Source organism: Hyla sarda, chromosome 10 (assembly GCF_029499605.1).
Source record: "Hyla sarda isolate aHylSar1 chromosome 10, aHylSar1.hap1, whole genome shotgun sequence".
In the NCBI taxonomy this organism is placed as follows: domain Eukaryota; kingdom Metazoa; phylum Chordata; class Amphibia; order Anura; family Hylidae; genus Hyla; species Hyla sarda.
Genome location: NC_079198.1, coordinates 142,261,520 through 142,278,619, shown reverse-complemented (window position 1 = coordinate 142,278,619; position 17,100 = coordinate 142,261,520). Strand labels below are relative to the sequence as shown.

Sequence of the window (17,100 nt, the reverse complement as noted above, 5' to 3'; positions counted from 1 at the left end):
ACCACATTGACCTACACTTGCCCTAACATGCTCCCAACGCATTTCATTCAACAACCCTGGAAACATCAGGGGAATTGATGCATATAAAATACTCAGTATTCAAAAAGAGCTGCAACCAATAGAATAGGTGGCAATTCCTAGAATGACAGCGATCAATAGAATGGGGGCAATCAATAGAATGAGCAGCGATCAATAGAATTATAAAAGCACAAATTCCTCCACCGTAGCGACGGGATTGAGAGGTGCTGGACACATAGATTGAAAGGAATCTCAGGTTTATTCACCCATGATGCAACGCGTTTCACAGTAAGACTGCTTCATCAGGCATCTGATGCCTGATGAAGCAGTCTCAATGTGAACCCTGATGAAACAGTCTCAATGTGAACCCTGATGAAGCAGTTTTACTGAGAAATGGTAATCTTCAATCTATGTGTCCAGCGCCTCTCAATCCCGTTGCTATGGTGGAGGAATTTGTGTTTTTATATTTGAAGTTGACGCAGAGCGGCTGCAGGCACCTTTATCATCACTCTCTTCCATAGTTACACTTGGTTGAGTGTAACTCCATGTGGTAATCGCCACTTGTATTTTATCTATTCTGGTCTGTGTCTTGTTTTAATTAATAGAATTCAATCAATAGAATGGGCATCAATTAATAAAATGGGCAGCAATAAATTGAACGGGGGCAATCAATAGAACAGGGGCAATATATAAAATGGGAAGCAATAAATAGAATGGGCAGCAATCAATAGAACGGGGGCAATCAATAGAACCGACAGCAATCAATAGAATGGGGGCAATCAATAGAACGGGGGCAATCAATAGAATGGGCAGCAATCAATAGAATGGGGGCAATGGATAAAATGGGGGCAATCAATAGAATGGGCAGAAATTAATAGAATACACGACTGTCATTACAATCGGGGCAACTAAAAGAATGGACAGCAATCAATAGAATGGGGCAATCAATAGAATGGGCGGCAATCAATAGAATGGGGAGCAATTAATAGAATTGGCAGCAATCAATAGAACGGGGGCAATCAATAGAATGGACAGAAATCATTAGAATGGGGGCAATCAATAGAATGGGGCAATCAATAGAATGGACAGAAATCATTAGAATGGGCAGCAATCAGTTAGTCAGTAGAATGGACGGCAATCATTACAGTGGTCCTAGTCCTAAATGACACAGTGGTCCCCCATACTTTCATGTCTTTTGGCTGAGCTTACCTCTACCTTTATATTCCTCTTATAAATATCTGTGATACAGGGTGACAGGGAATTACTATACGGCAGCCCATGGGGTCCCTCTGACTCTATTGTACCCTGTGAATGGGGCTGTTAGAAATAAGTGTTCAGCTATTTCTGATATCCCTATCGGAGAGAAGCGGCACATCCTGCTCTCCAGCCCGGAATGAGGACTTGATCCCCCACGGTCTCAGAATTCAGAATCTACCTGACTTTACCATGAGTGATGTCATCACCTCTGTCCAGCCCCTTCAGCCTACATCACCATCCCCCTGTCATATACACACACGTACATATATATCCTTAGCAGAACATATAGGGAACCATTAGGTGTGGTTACAGCATGCTGCTGTGTGAGAAGAAATGCCACAGGCAGAGGAGCAGTCAGGGAATGATTACAGCCGGTGCTGCAACCTCAATGATTGTGTGATAGTCTGCTGTGACATTAGATGTTCTGCAAAATCTCTGGATGGGGAACTGGCAGAAGTACTGTGGGAGGGGGAGTAGGCAGAGTGGAAAGACTGGGAAAGCAATGCATTCTGGGAATTGTAGTACTGGGCAATTACTCAACCAGGAAGTACAGTGATTATCTGACATAGGAAGAGACCAACAAAACAAACAGCTTTTTGGTGGTCCCAGAACTGTGGCAGACAGGAAAGCAATGCCATGTGCGTCTACCCCAGTGATTTGTGTTTTTTTTTTACATCAGAGTGCCCCTTTAAGTTTATATTACTTGCCCCAGTTAGTGCAGGTTGTATGTGTAATAACTTATATATAGGTCAATGTACTTTATATTCTTTCTATGGACTCGTTGTTCACCTGTCGCTACATTTTAAGGACGTATAAATAACTGGACCGATGTTCACAGCAAATCGTATAGAAAAAGTCCCCGCTCTGCCCGCCGGGCGCCCGCCCTATCTAAGATGTAAAATGACACCTGTCGCCTTCCATTCCGCAGCATGCTCGTGACGCCTAGGATTCTTCTGAAATTCTAAAGTCAGTGTCTTCTGAATGATCTGCGGCGGCTGAAAACATACGAGTGAATATTCACCATGTCAGGTCACATGAGCGAGAGCAACCGGCTGCATCGCCGTCTGGCGTATAACCGGCCGGACATGTGATCTGCAATCCCCCCCGGTAGAAGTTGGCCCTAAGCACAACGACTAGTGACACCAGCTGACACCATGTGACATTACTGACGGTCTTCAAATTAAAGCTCTCCAGATGTTGTAAAACTACAACTCCCAGCATGCCCGGACAGCCAACGGCTGTCCGGGCATGCTGGGAATTGTAGTTTTGCAACATCTGGAGGGCCACAGTTTGGACCCCACTGCCATGGGGCAATAGAATCAAATGCCTGCCTTAAAGGGGTACTCCGGTGAAAAACAGGACATGGACAGAGGTGTCAGTAGAGAGCACTGTGGTCAGACATATAGGAAATTCAAAAAGAGAAGAACTTCCTGTGGATCATAACAGCAGCTGATAAGTACTGGAAGGATTAAGATTTTTTTAATAGAAGTAATTTACAAATCTGTTTAACTTTCTGGAGCCAGTTGATTTAATTTTTTTTTCCCGCAGTGGAGTACCCCTTTAAAGGGGTACTCCGGTGAAAAACTTTTTTTTTTTTTTTTAAACCAACTGGTGCCAGAAAGTTAAACAGATTTGTAAATTACTTATGTTAAAAAAAAAAATCTTAATCCTTCCTGTACTTATTAACTGCTGACTACTACAGAGGAAATTATTTTCCATTTGAAACACAGAGCTCTCTGCTGACATCATGAGCACAGTGCTCTCTGCTGACATCTCTGTCCATTTTAGGAACTGTCCCGAATAGCATATGTTTTCTATGGGGTTTTCCTTTTACTCTGGGCACTTCCTAAAATGGACAGAGATGTCAGCAGAGAGCACTGTGCTCGTGATGTCAGCAGAGAGCTCTATGTTTCAAACGGAAAAGAATTTTCACTGTAGTATTCAGCAGCTAATAAGTACAGGAAGGATTAAGATTTTTATATAGAAGTAATTTACAAATCTATTTAACTTTCTGGCACCAGTTGATTTAAAAAAAAAATGTTTTCCAGTGGAGTACCCATTTAAAGAGGAATTCCCATCTCTTCAGACATTGCTAAACTGGTAAGGCACATAAAGTGAAAGTTGCACTCCAGAAGGGAAAAAAAATCCAAACCAACTGGTGCCAGAAAGTTCTACAGATTTGTAAATTACTTCTATATAAAAATCTTAACCCTTCCAGTACTTATCAGCTGCTGTATGCTCCACAGGAAGTTGTGTGGTTCTTTCCAGTCTGACCACAGTGCTCTCTGCTGCCACCTCTGTCCGTGTCAGGAACTGTCCAGAGTAGGAGCAAATACCCGTAGCAAACATCTCCTGCTCTGGACAGTTCCCAACATGGACAGAGGTGTCAGCAGAGAGCACTGTGGTCAAACTATAAAGAACTACACAACTTCCTGTGGAGCATTCAGCAGCTGATAAATACTGGAAGGATTAAGATTTTTATATAAAAGTAATTTACAAATCTGTAGAACTTTCTGGCCCCAGTCGATTTGAAAACATTTTTTTTTCCTCTGGAGTACCCCTTTAAATATTTTTGCAAATACATTTATTTAGCAAATTTAATCCTGCTCCTTTCCTCCACATGTTGACGGCTCATTGTCTAGGTTACAGACCGCTGCTCTACTTTGGTTTACGTGTATATATACACACCAGCCCGACCATGCTACAATGCTGTAATTATCAATATTGTTGTTGTTTTTATCATAATAATTATAATAATAATAAGGATATTACTATTATTATTATTATGTTTTGTATTATTATTATAGTTAACTAATCTAATTATTGTTATCATTATTATTACTATTATGTGTATTATTATTATTATTATTACATTTATTATTATTATTAAATTTTTTATCATTATTATATTATCATTACAGTGACCCCCCCGACCTACGATGGCCCCGACATACAATCATTTCAGCATACGATCACTCTCAGAGACCATCACATAGTGAAGGCAGCATCAACATCCGATGCTTTTGTATGTCGGGGCCATCGCATAAACGGCTATCCTCCAGCGCAGACTGCTTCAGCTGCCCCCGGATAGCCGTTTACGGTGCCCCGTGTGCTCCGCTGACGATCACTTACCTGTCCTCGGGGCTCCGGCGCGTCCTCTTCGGGATCCCCTGCATGGCCGGCGCTCTCCATCGTCGTCATCACGTCGCTGCGCACGCCGTCCCGTCATCCAATAGGAGCGGCGCGCGTAGCGACGTGATGGCGGCGACGGAGAGCAGGGATGCCGGGGAAGCAGAGGCCTTGCCGGAGCGTCTGTGACACCCCGGGGACGCGGCGACAGCGATGTAAGGCGACATCCAGGACAGCGGTGACGGTCCAGAGCGGCGGGGACACGTGAGTATAACCTCCAATACCAGTGGTCTTCAACCTGCGGACCTCCAGATGTTGCAAAACTACAACTCCCAGCATGCCCGGACAGCCGTTGGCTGTCCGGGCATGCTGGGTGTTGTAGTTTTGCAACATCTGGAGGTCCGCAGGTTGTAGACCACTGTCCTATACTTTACATTGCACGGATCCCTCAACATACAATGGTTTCAACCAACGATGGTCCATTTGGAACGGATTACCATCGTATGTTGAGGGACCACTGTATTATTATCATTATTATTATTATCATTATATTTATTATTATTATCATTATTATTATTACATTTATTATTATCATTATATTTATTATTATTATTAAAGGGGTACCCGCGATCTCTGCAGCGCCACCCCGCCGTCATCACTACAGAGCAAACTGGCTCTGAGCGTAATGACGGGCGATGCAGGGACGGATCATCGTGATGTCACGGCTCCGCCCCCATGATGTCACATCCTGCCCACTCAATACAAGTCTATGGGAGGGGGCGTGGCGATCATCACACCCCCCTCCCATAAACTTGTATTAAGGGGCGGGCGTGACATCATAATGATCCGTCCCAGCATCGCCCGTCATCACGCACAGAGCCAGTTTGCTCTATAGTGATAACGGCGGGGTGGCGCTGCAGAGATCGCGGGGGTCCCCCCCACAATCAGACATCTTATCCCCCATATTTGAATAGTGGATAAGATGTCTAGGGGCGGAGTACCCCTTTAATATTATTATTATTATTATTATTAATATTATCGTTATTATTATATTTATTCTTATCATTATCATTATTACAGATTTTGTTTAAACAAATATTTCTGCCGTAATCTGCATTCGCCTCAAGTAAACGTCTGTGCGCAAAATGACAGTCGGCGCGGCGAGCGAACAAATCTGAATCCTGTTTGAATAATGATGGATAATAGTGATCAATCAATAACCCGGATTCCATCAGATATGTTCTCGCTGTAGACAATCTTTCACGGCTCTAGGTATTTATCCCGTCTTCGCCGTTCGCTCTGACACTGATAATATTTCGTTGTCCCCCCCCTCCCCCTCCACTTCTTTCACATTTCGATATTTGTATTATTTATAAAATGCACTGACAGCGTTCTGAGGCCCCTGACTAAAATACAGGACAACATGTAAATAATTCACCGCGCCCTGTCGTTCATCCATCATCTGCAAATCCTAATACGCTCTTTAATACGGCAAAACATCTGTGCGGAGTTGGGGCGGGGGCGGTAGCGAAAGGGGGGGGGGGCGTCAGCATTCAGGGCGAACTGGTTAAAAATGACAGATGCATTTAAGTCAATACGGTGCGCTGTGCCATAAGCAGAATTAATGGCGGGGTAAACTGCACTAATATATTCCTGGGATGGAAACACATTAAGGCGCCAATTTAGGCTGCACCTGGGTCACTGCCATCGCTTCAGTATCTTTAAGTAATAAAACAAATTAGAAGTAAATTTCCACCATATATCTCTATCGCAGCCAAGACCCCTGTATCCACTACAAGTCAATACTTCCCTGAGTGATCAATCTGCTTTTGCGCAATTCGCCACCTACATGGTACCAGGGCAGAAATTAATCTTCTTCCATAATGACTGTTATCTCCAGCGCTATAGGAAATTACACCTAATGAGCATTTACCCCAGAGAAATCACTTATATTACTGGAGAGGGTTTTTTTTTTCGTGTAGGTTGTTCCGACCGGATACTTAAGAAAAGCAAATTTCATCTTGAAGGCTGTAAGTAGATTATTCTGGACGTACTGTACTGCAAAATAGTTCAGCGCGGTATTGCATACGAGCAGAGGCCGCCGGATCGGTCCCGGAGCGCTATCTAAATGTCAGGTGATTAGGACAATCTTAAAGCGACAGGCGGAAGACTCTGCGTATGGTTTGTATCCGCCATTGGTAGCGTTTATTTATTTACTAGCTGAGGACCCGGCGTTGCCCGGTTTTTCCTTCCAAATCCTTTTTGGGGAGGAAAATCAACAAAGGAGGAAACTTTTGACTTCATATCCGTCCTCATATATTGTTGTCATATCTCAACCCCATATCCCGACCTCATATCCTGTTCTCATATCCTGACCTCATATCCTGTTCTCATATCTTGACCTCATATCCTGTCCTCATATCCTGTCCTCATATCCCGACCTCATATTCTGTCCTCATATCCTGTTCTCATATCCTGACCTCATATCCTGTCCTCATATCCTGTTCTCATATCCCGTCCTCATATCCTGTCCTCATATCCCGACCTCCTATCCTGTCCTCATATCTTGTCCTCATATCCCGACCTCCTATCCCGACCTCATATTCTGTCCTCATATCCTGTCCTCATATCCCGACCTCCTATCCTGTCCTCATATCTTGTCCTCATATCCCGACCTCCTATCCCATCCTCCTATCCCGTCCTCATATTCTGTCCTCCTATTCCGTCCTCCTATCTCAACCTCATTGTTACGCCTAGCGCTCCGGGTCCCCGCTCCTCCCCGGAGCGCTCACGGCGTCTCTCTCCCTGCAGCGCCCCGGTCAGTCCCGCTGACCGGGAGCGCTGCACTGACATGGCCGTCGGGGATGCGATTCGCACAGCGGGACGCGCCCGCTCGCGAATCGCATCCCAAGTCACTTACCCGTCCCGGTCCCCTGCTGTCATGTGCTGGCGCGCGCGGCTCCGCTCTCTAGGGCGCGCGCGCGCCAGCTCTCTGAGACTTAAAGGGCCAGTGCACCAATGATTGGTGCCTGGCCCAATTAGCTTAATTGGCTTCCACCTGCTCCCTGGCTATATCTGCTCACTGCCCCTGCACTCCCTTGCCGGATCTTGTTGCCTTGTGCCAGTGAAAGCGTTTAGTGTGTCCAAAGCCTGTGTTACCTGAACTCCTGCTATCCATCTTGACTACGAACCTTGCCGCCTGCCCCGACCTTCTGCTACGTCTGACCTTGCCTCTGCCTAGTCCTTCTGTCCCACGCCTTCTCAGCAGTCAGCGAGGTTGAGCCGTTGCTAGTGGATACGACCTGGTTGCTACTGCCGCAGCAAGACCATCCCGCTTTGCGGCGGGCTCTGGTGAACACCAGTAGCCTCTTAGAACCGGTCCACCAGCACGGTCCACGCCAATCCCTCGCTGACACAGAGGATCCACAACCTGTAAGCCGAATCGTGACACTCATATTCCATCCTCATATCTCGACCTCATATCCCATCCTCCTATCCTGTCCTCATATTCCGTCCTCCTCTTCCGTGGTCATATCTCGACCTCATATCCCATCCTCATATCCCGACCTCCTGTTTTGACCTCATATCCCGTCCTCATATCCCGACCTCCTATCCCATCTTCCTATCTCGACCTTACATCCCGTACTCATATCCCATCCTCCTATCCTGTCCTCATATTCCATTCTCCTCTTCCGTCCTCATATCTCGACCTCATATCCCGTCCTCATATCCCGTCCTCATATCCCGTCCTCATATCCCATCCTCCTATCCCGTACTCATATTCCATCCAAATATCCCGTCCTGCATATATGTGAGACTGGGAGTGATTTTCAAGCCAGACCGATGCACAAAAAAGGTAGGTAATAAAAGGGGTGAGGCTTAAAATGTGGCCATGTCTTTGTGAGATGGGGTGTGGCTTGCAAGCCGGACTGACAGAGAGGAGCTTGTGGAGTAAGGTACTGGAAGTCCCATATACTTGCATGGGACTTGAAACAAAAACCTATCTTTTATATAAGGGTGAAGGTAAGGGTTAATTTAACAATCCTATCTTTTTATTTGACATCTAAGTAACATGTGACCAGGTATTGAAGTTATGTGGAAACATACATTTCCCAATTGATTTGCACAGGAATTTAACCCCTTAAGGACAATGGACGTACTCCTACGCCCCCGTTTCCGAGTCCTTAAGGACCGAGGACGAAGGAGTACGTCCTGTCCATTCCCGGCCCCCCACCGCTAGCCGGAGGGGAGCCGGTGCCCGATGCCTGCTGATATCGATCAGCAGGCATCGCGGCATATCGCCCAGGGGGGTCATGATGACCCCCCATGTCGGCGATGGCCGCAGATCGCTGGACAATTCAGCCCAGCGATCTGGGGCGATTCCGGGTCAATCGGGTCTCCAGTGACCCGGTGACCCAGAATAACTGGCTGATCGGGGCCATCTCTGACAGCCATAGCCAGCAGGGGTGAGGTGGCACTGCTGCCACCTCACGATCGCCCTGATTCGTCGGCCGGTTTACCGGCCGACCAATCAGGGCACCTGTTGCGGGTGTTGCTCCCGCAACCCGATCCGCCCCTCTTCCGGAGGACGTGATCTGGTCCGGGAAGAAGACCCCGGCAGCTGGGGACCCCGATTCCGGGGCCCCAGGAGCGGCGGCGAGGGACTGACCTGCTGCGTGGATCAGCAGTTGGGTGAGTGACAGCCTCCTGCTGTTGCTTAGCAACAGCTCCCAGCATGCAAAAAGGGCATGCTAGGAGCTGTAGTTATGCAACAGCAGGAGGCAGACCACCACAACTCCCAGCATTCCCTTATGGGAATATATTATATATATATATAGTTTTGCAACAGCTGGAGGCACATTTTTTTTAATGGAAAAGTGTACCTTCAGCTGTTGTATAACTACAACTCCCAGCTTGCACAATCAGCTAAAGTGCATGCTGGGAGTTGTAGTGGTGCATCTGCTGGTTGCATAACTACAACTCCCAGCACGCCCGTTGGCTGTCGGTGACTGCTAAGAGTTGTAGTTTTGCAACAGCTGAAGGCACACTGGTTGTGAAACACTGAGTTAAGTAGCTAACCAGTGTGTCTCCAGCTGTTGCATAACTATAATCCCCAGCCAAAGTAGTATGCCTCCAGCTGTTGCATAACTGCAAGTCCCGGCATGCCCTTCCACTGTCTGTACATGCTGGGGGTTGTAGCATTTGCAACAGCTGAAGGCACACTGGTTGCAAAACACTGAGTTTGTTACCAAACTCGGTGTTTCACAACCAGTGTGCCTCCAGCTGTTCCAAAACTACCACTCCCAGCATGAACTGATAGACCGTACATGATGGGAGTTGTAGTTTTGCAACAGCTGGATGTTTCTCTCCCCCCCAGTGTGAATGTACAGGGTACACTCACATGGGCGGAGGTTTACAGTAAGTATCCGGCTGCAAGTTTGAGCTGCGGCAAATTTTCTGCCGCAACTCAAACTGCCAGCGATAAACTACTGTGAACCCCCGCCCGTGTGACTGTACCCTAAAAACACTACACTACACTAACACAAAATTTAAAAAAAGTAAAAAACACTACATATACACATACCTCTACACAGCCCCCCTCCCCTCCCCAATAAAAATGACAAATGTCTGGTACGCCACTGTTTCCAAAACGGAGCCTCCAGCTGTTGCAAAACAAGTACTTCCAGTATTGCCAGATAGCCACTGACTGTCCAGGCATGCTGGGAGTTTCACAACAGCTGGAGGCACCCTGTTTGGGAATCACTGGCGTAGAATACCCCTATGTCCACCCCTATGCAAGTCCTTAATTTAGGCCTCAAATGCGCATGGCGCTCTCACTTTGGAGCCCTGTCGTATTTCAAGGCAACAGTTTAGGGTCACATATGGGGTATCGCTGTACTCGGGAGAAATAGTGTTACAAATTTTGGGGGGTATTTTCTGCTATTACCCTTTTTAAAAATGTAAATTTTTTGGGAAACCAAGCATTTTAGGTAAAAAAAAAATTTTTTTTTACATGTGCAAAAGTCTTGAATCACCTGTGGGGTATTAAGGTTCACTTTACCTCTTGTTATGTTCCCCGAGGGGTCTAGTTTCCAAAATGGTATGCCATGTGTTTTTTTTTTTGCTGTTCTAGCACCATAGGGGCTTCCTAAAGGTGACATGCCCCCCAAAAACCATTTGTCGCTCCTTCCCTTCTGAGCCCTCTACTGCGCCCGCCGAACAATTAACATAGACATATGAGGTATATCCTTACTCGAGAGAAATTGGGTTTCAAATACAAGTAAAAATGTTCTCCTTTTTACCCCTTGTAAAAATTCAAAAATTGGGTCTACAAGAACATGCGAGTGTAAAAAATGAAGATTTTGAATTTTTTCCTTCACTTTGCTGCAATTCCTGTGAAACACCTAAAGGGTTAAAATGCTGACTGGATGTCATTTTGAATACTTTGGGGGGTGCAGTTTTTATAATGAGGTCATTTATGGGTTATTTCTAAGATGAAGACCCTTCAAATCCACTTCAAACCTGAACTGGTCCCTGAAAAATAGTGAGTTTGAAAATTTTGGAGGAGGAGGTGTGATGGTGTGGAGGAGGAGGTGTGATGGTGTGGAGGAGGAGGAGGTGTGATGGTGTGGGGGGAGGAGGTGTGATGGTGTGGAGGAGGAGGAGGTGTGATGGTGTGGAGGAGGAGGTGTGATGGTGTGGAGGAGGAGGAGGTGTAATGGTGTGGGGGAGGAGGTGTGATGATGTGGGGGAGGAGGTGTGATGGTGTGGAGGAGGAGGTGTGATGGTGTGGAGGAGGAGGTGTGATGGTGTGGAGGAGGAGGTGTGATGGTGTGGGGGAGGAGGTGTGATGGTGTGGAGGAGGAGGAAGTGTGATGGTGTGGAGGAGGAGGAGGTGTGATGGTGTGGAGGAGGAGGTGTGATGGTGTGGAGGAGGAGGAGGTGTAATGGTGTGGGGGAGGAGGTGTGATGGTGTGGGGGAGGAGGTGTGATGGTGTGGAGGAGGAGGTGTGATGGTGTGGAGGAGGAGGTGTGATGGTGTGGAGGAGGAGGTGTGATGGTGTGGAGGAGGAGGTGCGATGGAGTGGGGGAGGAGGTGTGATGGTGTGGGGAGGAGGTGTGATGGTGTGGAGGAGGAGGTGTGATGGTGTGGGGGAGGAGGTGTGATGGTGTGGGGGAGGAGGTGTGATGGTGTGGAGGAGGAGGTGTGATGATGTGGGGGAGGAGGTGTGATGGTGTGGAGGAGGAGGTGTGATGGTGTGGGGGAAGGAGGTGTGATGGTGTGGAGGAGGAGGTGTGATGGTGTGGAGGAGGAGGTGTGATGGTGTGGGGGAAGGAGGTGTGATGGTGTGGAGGAGGAGGTGTGATGGTGTGGGGGAAGGAGGGTGTGATGGTGTGGGGGAAGGAGGTGTGATGGTGTGGAGGAGGAGGTGTGATGGTGTGGAGGAGGAGGTGTGATGGTGTGGAGGAGGAGGTGTGATGGTGTGGAGGAGGAGGTGTGATGGTGTGGGGGATGAGGTGTGATGGTGTGGAGGAGGAGGTGTGATGGTGTGGGGGAGGAGGAGGTGTGATGGTGTGGGGGAGGAGGAGGTGTGATGGTGTTGAGGAGGAGGAGGTGTGATGGTGTGGAGGAGGAGGAGGTGTGATGGTGTGGAGGAGGAGGAGGTGTGATGGTGTGGAGGAGGAGGTGTGATGGTGTTGAGGAGGAGGAGGTGTGATGGTGTGGAGGAGGAGGTGTGATGGTGTGGAGGAGGAGGAGGTGTGATGGTGTGGAGGAGGAGGAGGTGTGCTGGTGACACTGTTGGGGATTTATTCTGAAGGTATACTGACCCAGTATGTCTACCTCAGCATCTGGCAGCGGCTGCTATTCCATCCGGTTTGCGTTTAGTTGGACCAACAGGACAATGACCCCAAACACCTCCAGGCTGTGTAAGGACTATGTGACCAAGAAGGAGAGTGATGGGTGCTGCGCCAGATCACCTGGCCTCCACAGTACACATACATACACACACACACACACATACATACACAAACACACATACATACATACACACACACATGCATACACACATACATACACACACACATGCATATATACACACATGCATACACACACATACATACACAAACACACATACATACATACATACACACACACACACATGCATACACATACACACATGCATATATACACACACATACATACACAAACACACATATATACATACATACATACATACACACACATACATACATACATACATACATACACACACATACACACACATGCATACACACACACACATGCATATATACACACACACATACATACATACATACATACACACACACATGCATACACACATGCATACACATGCATACACACATACATACACACACACATGCATACACACATGCATATATACACACATGCATACACACACATACATACACAAACACACATACATACATACACACACACACACATGCATACACATACACACATGCATATATACACACACATACATACATACATACATACACAAACACACATATATACATACATACATACACACACATACATACATACATACATACATACACACACACACACACACACGTACACACACATGCATATACACACACATACATACATACATACACACACACATACATACACATACATACACATACACACATACATACACACATACATATACATACACACATACATATACATACACACACACACATACATATACATACATTCACACATACACAGATATACACACATACACATACATACACACACATACATACATACATACATATACACATACATACATACACACACATACATACACATACATACATACACACATATGCACACACATTGAGTTTTTTTTTTATATATATATTTATTGATTGATTGATTAATTAATGTCATTATTCCTCGTCTACGTCTTAAAAACACCTGTAAAAAAATTCAGGTTTCTAGTTCCAAGGGTTTAGGCCGGGCGCTGATGTGTCAGGGAGTCAGGTCTCTCTCTCTCTCTCTCTCTTTTTTTTAAATTTTTTTTTTATTTATGTATTTGTTTATTCATTTACGTATTTGTTTATTTATTTCTTAAAGTATTTATTTGTTTATTTATGTATTTATTTATTTGTTTATTTATTTATTTAGTTCTGAATTTTAACATTTTGGCTTTACACACAAAAATGGTTGTCCGACATGTTTCCTACATATGATTAATTGAGCGGCAGACGCAGCTGAAGACATCGTTTATAAGAATCTGCCTGCCCCCGTCTGCAGCAGTGTTTCCCAACCAGCGTGCCTCCAGATGTTGCAAAACTACAACTCCCAGCCTGCCCGGACAGCCAAAGGCTGTCCGGGCAAGCTGGGAATTGTCATTTTGCAACACCTGGAGGCACCCTGGTTGGGAATCACTGCTCTACTGCATTATGACCTCTCGGAAATGTGTTGTATCCAAAGATGGCAATGCATTTCCGAGCGTTTGTGATCTCCGCTGCTGCTGTTCTGGATGGTTCCCGGTCCCTGCTCCTCACCACTTCCTGTTTCCCAGTCAACACAAGGAAGTCGACCGAATTCTGCCGTAATTGCCCACTGGCCCCTGTTCTGCTTATCAAGCACAGGTAGGATTAGCGTAGGTCTCGCACCATCTTGAGAAGCCTTGGCGTTGGTGTGCGGGCTCTGGTGTGTCCTTCATATAAGGATACACTGGCGAATGTCTCAATTTTACCATCAGTGTTGAGGGATAATGTCACTGTATACATCTACCACAGTAGTGACCCATATTCCTGTATTGTAACACAAGGAAGTGCCCACTCAGCCAATCACTAGTTTGGGGAGGTCACAGTTGCAGCCTGTGATTAGCTGAGTGGGCACTTCCTTCTACTGAAAGTAGAGCAGGAACCGGGCATTGGCCAGAGCAGCGTCAGCGGGGGATCACAGCTGGTCAGTACACCCTGTTGTAATTTTTTTCACAGCACCGCAGTAAGCCAACCTGTGTCGGCTCCACAATAGAATCTCCACAGTTATCTGCAACTTCATCTGTATAAATGCACAATCACTAGAAAAACCACTAAAAAGTGTGAGAAGCACCAGAATGATTGTCAATCAGTATATGTGCTACCTAAAGGGGTACTCCGCCCCTAGATATCTTATCTCCTAAACAAAAGATAAGGGGTAAGATGTCTGATTGCAGGGGGTCCGGCCGCTGGGACGCTCTGTGATCTCCGGTGCGGCACTCCAGTCATCCAATGTACGGAGCAAACTCCGCCCTGTGCCAGATGACGGGCGACCACAGCCATCACGCCCCCTCCATTCATATCTATGGGAGGAGGCTAAGCTGTCACGCCTCCAGCCTTCACAGCCTTCATGCCCCCTCCCATAGACATGAATGGAGGGGGCGTGGCATAATGTCATAAAGCTTGGGGCTTCCATGTTTAGAACACCAGAGATCGTGGGGGGTCTCAGCAGCCGAACATCCTGCGCCTCAGACATCTTATCCCCTAACTTTTAGATATAAGATAAGTTGTCAAGGTGAGGAGTACCCCTTTAAGCATTCTTTAAGGGACAGTGACCAAATTTCCACCCATCTGTTCTAAAGCTTCTAGTTTTGCAACTCTGTGCCAAAAAGACTTTAATATTAAAAATTTAAGTTTTATAGCTGTTAATTCAGTGTCTCTATCTCTTCATTATCCTACAGGTACACCCCAAGCATTATACTGTGTGTACCCTGGGGTGAAAAAACGTTATATCGAGTACAAAACCCCCCAATGGACAAGGGATTCATTAGGTTAGTCAGACCACTCTGCCACGTGACATCTCAAACTATTGCATCCACTGGAAAACAACTACCAGCTAGCCTGACTACCACTCCTATGTAGGTACCACAATAATGTAAGTACCACAATAATGTAAGTCTAAACATAGACTGGACAGTCTAAAAATGCAAAACCAAAAAAAAAAATAAAAAAAATTACCAAACAGCCTAAACCACTAAAATAAATCTGATAGATAATGGGCATGGTGTAATACTTCATCTCCCCTGTGGGGGTGCTGTAGGCAAATTGAACACTTCCTAGCAGGTTACAGATTACAGCTGGTTGTTGGTTATATCCAGCACATATAAAAATAACAACATATCAATAATAGTACAATAATAATAATGTATTCCAGAAGTTATTACGGCCGCTCATGAGTCTCCGTCTATTGAACGTGACATTAATTCTATCTGCTTGAGGTAATGTTATGAATGGTTAAAAGGCGCCATAATACCGCTCCCTCATCGAAACGCCGAAGCATTTAATGGCGCTGTGAGATTTTCCGTATACCTATGGTGGACATATGCCGATGTGCCTGGAGCCGCTCTCATTCGGGCTCAGCTGGGGAGCATATGTCTCCCTCACTCATCATTTATTTCATTCGCAGTTATTCAAAGTGAATTCACCATATGGGTCGTATGATAGCGCGACATCCGAGCGGCGAGGCTGAAGATATTAGATGAAACAGAGAAATATAAAACAAAACGTCAACATACAGATCACAAATTCTCTATGAATGCTGAGAGATGATGTTCTTCAATGTGGCCTCTGTAGTGCGCGCTCCGGGGGGTCACCTGATCTATACTCTATAAACTGTGATACCTATAGGGCAAACAGAAGGCCCCATGGAAAAAGCCAAAATAGGCCACAAAAAAGTTATTGTTATTTATAAGATATAGAGATATATATAAAAAAAAATATCTTATATGGAGATATACATATCATTATTATTATATTATTATTATTTATTTTTATATATTATTTATAAGTTATTTTTAAGTTATTGTTATTTATTATTTATATGTATGTATATATATGTATATATATATACACACATAATATATATATATATATATATAATATTATGATTATTAATATTTATTAATTGTATATGTTATTGATATGTTATTGTAATTTAGAAGATATATATATATATATATATATATATATATGAAAGTGCTGCCCCTTTTTCCTACCTTATCCTTGTGGGGAAGGAAATGAGGAAGCTTTTGTCCTCATATCCCGTCCTTAACCCCTTAAGGACTCAGGGTTTTTCGGTTTTTGCACTTTCGTTTTTTCCTCCTTACCTTTTAAAAATAATAACCCTTTCTATTTTCCACCTAAAAATCCATATTATGGCTTATTTTTTGCATCACCAATTCTACTTTGCAGTGACATTGGTCATTTTACCCAAAAATTCACGACAAAACGGAAAAAAAATCATTGTGCGATTTTTTTGGGGGCTTCCGTTTCTACGCAGTGCATATGTCGGTAAAAATTACACCTTATCTTTATTCTGTAGGTCCATACGGTTAAAATGATCCCCGACTTATATAGGTGATTTTGTCGCACTTCTGGAAAAAATCATAACTACATGCAGGAAAATGTATACATTTAAAAATGTCATCTTCTGACCCCTATAACTTTTTTATTTTTCCACGTACAGGGCGGTATGAGGGCGCCGTGATGTGAAGTTTTTATCGGTATGATTTATGTTTTGATCGGACTTTTTGATCACTTTTTATTCATTTTTTAATGGTATAAAAAGTGACCAAAATAAGCTTTTTTGGACTTTGGAATTTTTCTAGTTCTGACATTTAGGCACGCGGCGATACCACATATGTTTAT

At 45.1% G+C, this 17,100-nt stretch overlaps 1 long non-coding RNA gene across 2 annotated transcripts in view; it reads left to right on the top strand.

The window, feature by feature from the left end:
- Positions 1 to 17,100, top strand: part of LOC130293377 (uncharacterized) — a 102,346-nt gene that overhangs the window by 16,161 nt on the left and 69,085 nt on the right. For both annotated transcript variants that reach the window (XR_008848193.1, XR_008848194.1), the window contains exon 2: positions 15,135 to 15,328. This is a non-coding gene — a long non-coding RNA (uncharacterized LOC130293377). The remainder of the gene's footprint in view (positions 1 to 15,134; positions 15,329 to 17,100) is intronic.